The following is an 8,342-nucleotide window of genomic DNA, read 5'->3' as shown; positions in this document are numbered from 1 at the left end:
CATAGTGGCGTGAGTCTATTTCTGGGGTCTCTGTTCTGTTCCATTGATCTATATGCCTGTTGTTGTACCAATACCAGGCCATTTGGGTTACAGTGGCTTTGTGATACAGTTTGCAGTCTGGTAATGTGATCCCTCCCACTCTGTTCTTTTTTCTCAAGATGGCTGCAGCTATTCGGGGTCTTTTTTGGCTCCAAATAAATTTTTGAAATGTTTGTTCTAGGTCTGTGAAATTTGCTGTTGGTGTTTTCATAGGAATTGCATTAAATTTATAAATTGCTCTGGGTAGTATAGACATTTTAATGATATTAATTATTCCAAACCATGAGCATGGTATCCTCTTCCACATGTGTAAATCTTCCTCTATTTTTTTTTTACAGTGTCACGTAGTTTTCTGAATATAGGTCTTTTACATCCTTGGTTAAGTTTATTCCTAAGTATCTTATTTTCTTAGTTGCAATGGTAAATTGTATTGCTTTTTTAGTTTCTCTCTCTGAAAGTTCATTGTTGGCATATAAAAATGCCATTGATTTCTGGATGTTGATTTTGTATCCAGCTACCTTGCCAAATTCGTCTATCAAATCTAGTAGTATTTTGATGGAGTCTTTAGGGTTTTCTATGTACAGTATCATGTCATCTGCAAATAATGACCGTTTTACTTGCTCCTTTCCAATTTGGATACCTTTTATGTTTTCTTCCTGTCTGATGGCTATGGCGAGGACTTCCAGTACTATTTTGAATAAGAGTGGTGAAAGTGGACATCCCTCTCTTGTTCCGGTTTTTAATGGAAATGGTTTTAGTTTTTGCCCACTGAGTATGATGTTGGCTGTAGGTCTGTCGTATATGGCCTTTATTATGTTGAGGTATGTTCCCTCTATTCCCACTTTGCTGAGATTTTTTATAAGAAATGGGTGCTGGATTTTGTCGAATGCTTTTTCTGAGTCTATTGATATGATCATATGATTTTTGTCCTTCATTTTGTTTATGTGATTTATCATATTTATTGATTTGCGGATGTTGTACCAGCCTTACATCCCTGGAATAAATCCCACTTGGTCATGATGTATGATCTTTTTAGTGTATTGCTGGATCCAGTTTGCTAGTATTTTAGTGAAGATTTTAGCATCTATGTTCATCAGGGATATTGGCCTGTAATTTGCTTTCTTTGTAGTATCTTTATGTGGTTGTGGGATTAGGGTGATGCTGGCCTCATAAAGAGAATTTGGGAGTTTTCCCTCCTCTTGAATTTCCTGGAATAGTTTGAATAGAATAGGTGTTAATTCTTCTTTGAATGTTTGGTAGAACTCACCTGTAAATCCATCTGGTACAGGACTTTTGTTTGCTGGGAATTTTTTTATTACTGCTTCAATATCATTAGTTGTTACTGGCCTATTGAAGTTTTCTGCCTCTTCTTGATTCAGCTTTGGAAGGTTGTATGCTTCTAGGAATTTGTCCATTTCCCCTATGTTGTCCAATTTGTTGGCATATAGCTGCTCATAATATTTTCTTACAATCCTTTGTATTTCTGTTGGATCAGTTGTTATATCGCTTCTTTCATTTCTGATTTTATTTATTTGGGTCCTCTCTGTTTCTTAGTGAGTCTGGCTAAAGGTGTGTCAATCTTATTTACCTTTTCAAAGAACTAGCTCTTGGTTTCATTGATTTTCTGTATTTTTTTTAGTCTCTATGTCATTAATCTCTGCTCTGATTTTTATTATTTTCTTCCTTCTACTTCCTTGGGGCTTTTCTTGTTCTCATTCTAGTTCTTTTAGTTGTTGTGTTAGATGGTTCATTAGATCTTTTTCTTGTTTCTTGAGATAGGCCTGTAATGCTATGAATTTTCCTCTCAGGGCTGCTTTTGCTGTGTCCCATAAGTTCTGGGTTGTTGTCTGTTCATTTTCGTTACTTTCCATGAAGTGTTTGATTTCTTCCTTGATCTCCTTGGTAACCCATTCATTGTTTAATAACATGCTATTTAGCCTCCATGTGTTTGAATATTTTTGATTTTTTTTATAGTGGTTGATTTCTAGTTTCATGGCATTGTGATCTGAGAAGATCCTTGATATGATTTCAATCTTCTTATATTTGTAGAGACTTGCCTTGTGCCCTAACATGTGGTCTATTTTTGAGAATGTTCCTTGTGCATTTGAGAAGAATGTGTATTATTCTGCTTTGGGGTGAAATGTTCTATAAATGTCAATTAAATCCATTAGGTCTAGTGATTCATTTAAGGTCTCCATTTCCCTGTTGATTTTTTGTCTTGATGACCTGTCCAATGCTGACAGTGGGGTGTTAAAGTCCCCCACTATGATTGTGTTGCTGTCAATCTCCCCTTTGAAGTCCCCCAAGAAATTTTATCTATATTTAGGTGCTTCTGTATTGGGTGCATAAATGTTCATAAGGGTTATTTCCTCCTGTTGGATTGATCCCTTTAGTAATATGTAGTGACCATCTTTGTTGCTCGTTATGCTCTTTATTTTGAAATCTCTTTTATCAGAAATAAGAATTGCTACTCCAGCTTTCTTTTCCTTTCTGTTTGCATGGAATATTTTACTCCATCCCTTCACTTTTAGCCTGTGTGAGTCTTTTGCTCTCAGGTGGGTCTCTTGTAGACAGCATATATTTGGGCCCTGTTTTCTTATCCATTCAGCTACCCTTTGTCTTTTGATTGGACAATTTATTCCATTTACATTTAAGGTTACTATTGATATACACTTATTTAATGCCATTTTCCCCCTTTATGCTGATGTACCTTTCTCTCACTCTTCCTTCTTTTTCTTAAAGCAGTCCTTTTAGCATTTCTTGCAATGCTGGTTTGGTGGTACTGAACTCCTTTAGCCTTTTTTTGTCTGGGAAGCTTTTTATTTCACCTTCAAATTTAAATGATAGCCTTGCTGGATAAAGCAATCTTGGTTGCATGTTCTTGCTTTTCATTACTTACAGAACTTCATGCCACTCCCTTCTGGCATGAAGAGTCTCTATTGAGAAACCAGCTGTCAGCCTTATGGGGGTTCCCTTGTAGGTCACTGCTTGTCTCTCTCTTGCAGCCCTTAATATTTTCTCTTTGTCCTTGACATTTGCCATTTTAATTATGATGTGTCTTGGAGTGGATCTCTTTGGGTCCCTCTTTTTGGAACCCTCTGTTCTTCCTGAACTTGTGTGGCTTTCTCCTTCACCAGCCTAGGGAAGTTTTCTATAATTATTTCTTCCACCACGTTCTCTATCCCTTGCTCTCTTTCCTCCCCCTCTGGCATTCCTATAATGGGAATGTTGTTTCACCTCATGTTGTCCTAAAGCTCCCTTAGACTGTCCTCATGCTTTTTAAGTGTTTTTTTTCTTTTTGCTTCTCTGATTGTGTGATTTTCTCTACTCTGTCTTCTAAGTCACTTATTCTATCTTCTGCTTCAATGAGCCTGCTTTTAATTCCTTCCAGTGTATTCTTGATATCAGATACAGCATTCATTACCTCTGTCTGAGTTGTATTTATGGTATGTACTCTTTTTTCATGTTTTCACTAAGGTTCTCAATCTTATCACCTATAGTCTTCTTAAGTTCCTTGAACATCTTCATCATCCATACTCTAAACTCCATTTCTGATAACTTGCTTAACTCCATCTCATCAACGTCTTTTTCTGATGATGTTTCCTTTTCTTTAATTTGGGGATTGTTTCTTTGCCTCCCCATTTTGGTAGGTCTTAGTGCTTGTATCTATATATTAGATATATTTGCTGTGTCCCAGTCTTGCGGGATGGGATTTTGTCTTGTGAGTCCAGTGGAGCCCAGAGGTATATATTGTTGTTAATACTTGTGAAAATTTAGAAAATAATAATAAACTAAAATGTAAAAAATAGAGAAGCTACTGGGAGATAACAGAAGCAGAGAAAAGTTTCTGAAAGAAGGGTCAGCAAAAAATTAAGGGAGAGAATAGAAATAGGATAATAGTTGAAAATGAGAAAACAAAAATACAATAAAGAGAATAAGAGAAACTAACAATCAGACAGGAAGACAAAAGCGAGCATAATGAAAGAATGAAAGAAAAGTAGAGAAAGAAAGAAGAAAAAGAAGAAAAAAATTATGCCAATGGATTGAGAGGAGAGAAAGAGATAAAACCCAGGCACGCAGGGAGTCTGGTAAGAGATTTGGGGAAAACTATAGAGGAAAGCAGTAAACTTGGTTATAATGATAAAGTCTCAGTTGTTAAGCAGGGATATAAAGAAAGTCTTGATAGTAGAAGCAAGGATAAAGCAAAACAAAGCAAATAACCAAAAACAAGCTAAGCAAGACAAAATTCTTTTATAAAAAAAGGGGAAAAAATTAGTTAAAAAAATATTGAAAAAAAAAATTATTATAAAATTTAAAAAAGAAGAAAAAACCAATTTTTTCCCCTTTCTCTTCTTCCTGAGGAAAAAAGAGAAAAAATAAACAAACCCACAAACAAAAAACAAACAAACAAAAAAACCAAAACCAAAAAAACCAAAACCAAACCAAACAAAAAAAAACAGCAGAACAAAAGGTAGTCAATCAGGTGAATTTCTTCTGGGTAACTTATGTTGTCTGCGGGTCACTGTTTTTTGCGATTTCAGTTCTCCTGGGAGGTACTTGTGTATCACCCCAATGTGAGGAGCCATCTAGGTTTGGCTCTGGTGTCCTTAGGTACATTGTTGATCTGAGGCTCTCCGTGGGCCACCTCCTCTTGTCAGCTATTTTGCAACCTTGTAGTTGCCTGGTCTTGCTCCAGAGTCTTCTGTAGAGTCTTTAGGGTGCAGGGTGGCTAGTGTAGCTCAGGGTATCACTCCCCGTAGAGGTGTTGCTGTCAGGCGCTCACTCTGCGGGAGTTAGTCTCTGCTCCACTGCCAGCTCCTCAGTCCCTACCCTGTCCTGTGATTTTAGTTCCCCCGGCTCTGGCTTGCTACAGCTTCAGATTGATTTCACCCTGTTGCCTTTTCTGTATGGGCTGTTTCAGCAGCCTGGGCTCTGTGGGTTCGATTAAAAACACATTCTGGTGAGCCCTTTGCCTGCCCAGCCCCCAGCAGGGGTTTTCAGCATTTCCTCCAGTTCCCAAACAACAGTCCCCAAGAGTCTTATTCTTGCAGAGTCCTCCTGTGAGCTGCTCTCCCTTCCCGCTCAGAACTGTGCCCTGCGGGGTGTCTGGGGCTTCAGTGAGCCAGACCAGCCCCTTTCCAGTTGGGGGTGGTGGGTGCTCCTGGTTGCAGGAGAGGCAAGTGGGCTCCACCCCTCCCTGCTCAGCTCTGGTTGGCTGGTTGCACCAGGCCCACCCCTCAGCCCGTCTACTGTGCAGACCCCAATGGCAGCCTCCGCTGGTCTGTCTGTCCCTGTGCATGCCAGGAATGTGGGAACTAGTTCAGCATTCAAACTCACAAAAGCATAAAGCAATACACAGGCAGAGAGTCTGCCCTGCAAGGTCCTGCCTCCCTTGCTCCAAGGCACCCAGCGGGAGGGGACCCAAAGTCAGCTCCATGCAGCTCTCCACACCACTGGTCTCAGCAAAGCTGGAGCGGCTTCACTCACCACCATGAGGCCCCTCAGGGCCAGTCACAGATCCCAGCCTCTGGGCACTGGGGGCTCAGGGCCGGAGGACACCCTCAGGGCTGGTCGCAGAACCCAGTCTCCTGGCACCCCTCAGGGCAGGAGGGCTCCTTCCCTCCCCCGTGCCATGTAGATTCAGTGCTTTCTGGGGCTCAACACAATGTCCCACAGGGAGGCTGAGGGTCCCCATGTGCGAGTGCTCAGCGCGGTCCTCTGGTCCCTCACCGCTTGGGTGCCACAGCCCTTGGGACAGCCTTCCCTATGGTCAGCACCCAGAACATCAGATGCTGGTCGCAGCCACTCCTAGGGGCTTTGTTTCCTAGGAAGGCGCTGTTCCCTCCGGAACTCACCGCTCCCCTGGGTCCCTCTGCCCTGGGCGAGGGCGATCCTTCTCCTCTCTGCTCTGGGTGCGGGATCCCCACTTTTGGATGCTGGTCCACACCCCCAAGGGGCAGGAGCTTTGCAGTCTCCAAGCCTCGGGGCTCTGAGCCCAGCACAGGCTTCAGGGGGACTCCCCTTCCTATGGCCCCCCTCTCTTATTGAACTCCGTGATGTTTCTTCAGTGCTCCCCACTCACACTTCGTCCGCTCAGGTATGTTTTTCCTTTTTTTTCAAGCTGGTTATGTGGGATTTTAGGAGGAAATCAAGTCCATGGCTGGAGTGGGGGCGCTGCTGCTTCTCACAGGGCCATCTTCCTCACACTCTCGATAAATTCTTTTAGAGAAGAAATTAATAGGAAATTTTGGACACTGTCTCTGAACTATTCTGAAGTTAATAAATGCCTACACACCATTCTTCCCCCTTCTATAGTTCCTCCACTGTATCCTTTGGTCTCTTAGCTTCCTTGTCTGGACTTGCCCTTCTCGTCCTTTCTTCTTTCCCCTTCTGTCTCCTCCACTATCATTGGTTACTGACTTAAGGGAAAATGAGAATAGGAATTCTAACAGCTCCCTTTGGAAAAAAGCAGGTCTCAGCTAGAGGGGAACCAGCAACTGTTTCTGATTTTATCCAAGATCCTGATGGGCTCGCAAAGAAATATAATTTACAACATGTAATCCTGGCTAGTCTAACTTATTCCAATTAATACACCTATTGGTTTCTGAGAGCAAGGCAATAGAATGGCTGAATAAAGTTTACTGGCATACTCTAGAGGATCTTTAAAAAGAGAAACGGACAGGGGAAAAGGCTGGGAATTATCCCACTAGCTTTATCAAGCCATACCTGAGATTTTTCCTCAGAAAATGGACTGAACCAAGATCCAGCAATGTAAAAGAAAGCCTGATGAACCAATTTTTTATTTCTTTGATCATTTTGAATAATAATAATAACTTTAAAAAGGAACGTCCCAAGAGGAAACTAATCTTGAGACTGACTGAATATCGACTAACCATCTTTTCTTTTCTTCATTATTAACTTCCATGAGAACCTGAGAGATGGCTTAACAGGGTACCCACCCTACACAGAATCACCCAAAACAACCCAGACAGAATTGCAGAAATGTCTCTAATTCTCAGCTTTCTAAAAATGTTTTTCTGTAAATGAGGAAATAGTCCACAGTGCCTTAAGGGTCCCCTTTTGGGATACATAGTCTGCAACTGGGAAAAATTTGATTCTGTGTCCCTGGAGAAAAGGCTAATCTTCTTTTGTAACATGTCCTGGTCCCAATATAAAGCAGGCAATGGAGAGGTTGACCAGTTAATGGAATTATTCATTTTAATACTATCTTGTAGCTAGGACCTGTTTTACCATTCCCAAGGGAAATGTATAAAGATTCCATATATCTAAAAGCCTTTAAGGCTCTCACAGGTAACTAAGATATGGGCCTTCTGTAAACTAGAAAAATATACCCAAATGGAAATAAACATTCTCAAAAGGGGTGAATGGATTTGTGAGTCCATTGTTGAGGTATTAAAATAAATAAATAAACTACTGTTGAGCATCCTTACAATTAGTATTCTGAACTCTATATCTGATAGATTGCTTATCTCCATTTAATTTAGCCCTTTTTCTGGAGACTTCCTTTGTTCTTTCATTTGGGGCTTTTTTTTTTTTTTTTGTCCCCCCATTTTGGCTGCCTCTTTGGGTTTGTTTCTATGTATTAGGTAGATTTTCTAGGACTCTCAGGTTTTTTGGAGGGTCTCTGGTGTAGGCCAAAGTCAGGCACAGTTTGTGACTGGCCCTGAGTACCCCGTATGGAGCTATCAACAACCATGGCTTGAGGTCCCCTCTGTGGGGTTGGACAGAACCAAGATATCACCACCAAAGTCTGCTTTTCCAAGGCTGGGATCCAGAAGCCCATCAGGCAAAGACCCAAAGCACTCTGAGATCTGCCCCTGCCTGCAAGCTGATTAATCTGATTCTCTTAACAAGCCTCAGGCTGTAGAAACTCCTCTGGGTAGGGTGAAAGGTTTTTTTTTTTTTTTTAGCAGGTTATGGCTATTGCTTCCCCTCCTCCCCAGTCAAAAGCAGCAAAATGTCTGCCTATGAAAGATGTTTTCTGCAGTATGAGGGAATGACAGCACAGTAATCCAGAGGGGTGCCCTCTGAGCTCTATCTCCAGGGCCCACAACCCTAGATTCTTCTCACAGGTCTCCAGTCTACTGTTCCCTCCCTCTGTTGGAGCCCAAGCTGGGTGACTGGACATGAAACTTTGTGCATTGGCTCTTTAAGATGGTGCCTGCAGTACCAGCCATCTGACCCTGGCCAATAGAAACCTTGCTGCTTTTCACAGCCAGTTGTTATTTGGCCACCTTTCTCAGTTCTGGTGCTCTTTGCTGGAGATCCCAACCTGGGATTTA

The sequence above is a fragment of the Miniopterus natalensis genome, chromosome 1 (assembly GCF_054644295.1).
Source record: "Miniopterus natalensis isolate mMinNat1 chromosome 1, mMinNat1.hap1, whole genome shotgun sequence".
Taxonomy (NCBI): domain Eukaryota; kingdom Metazoa; phylum Chordata; class Mammalia; order Chiroptera; family Miniopteridae; genus Miniopterus; species Miniopterus natalensis.
Note: the sequence above shows the minus strand (reverse complement) of the source record.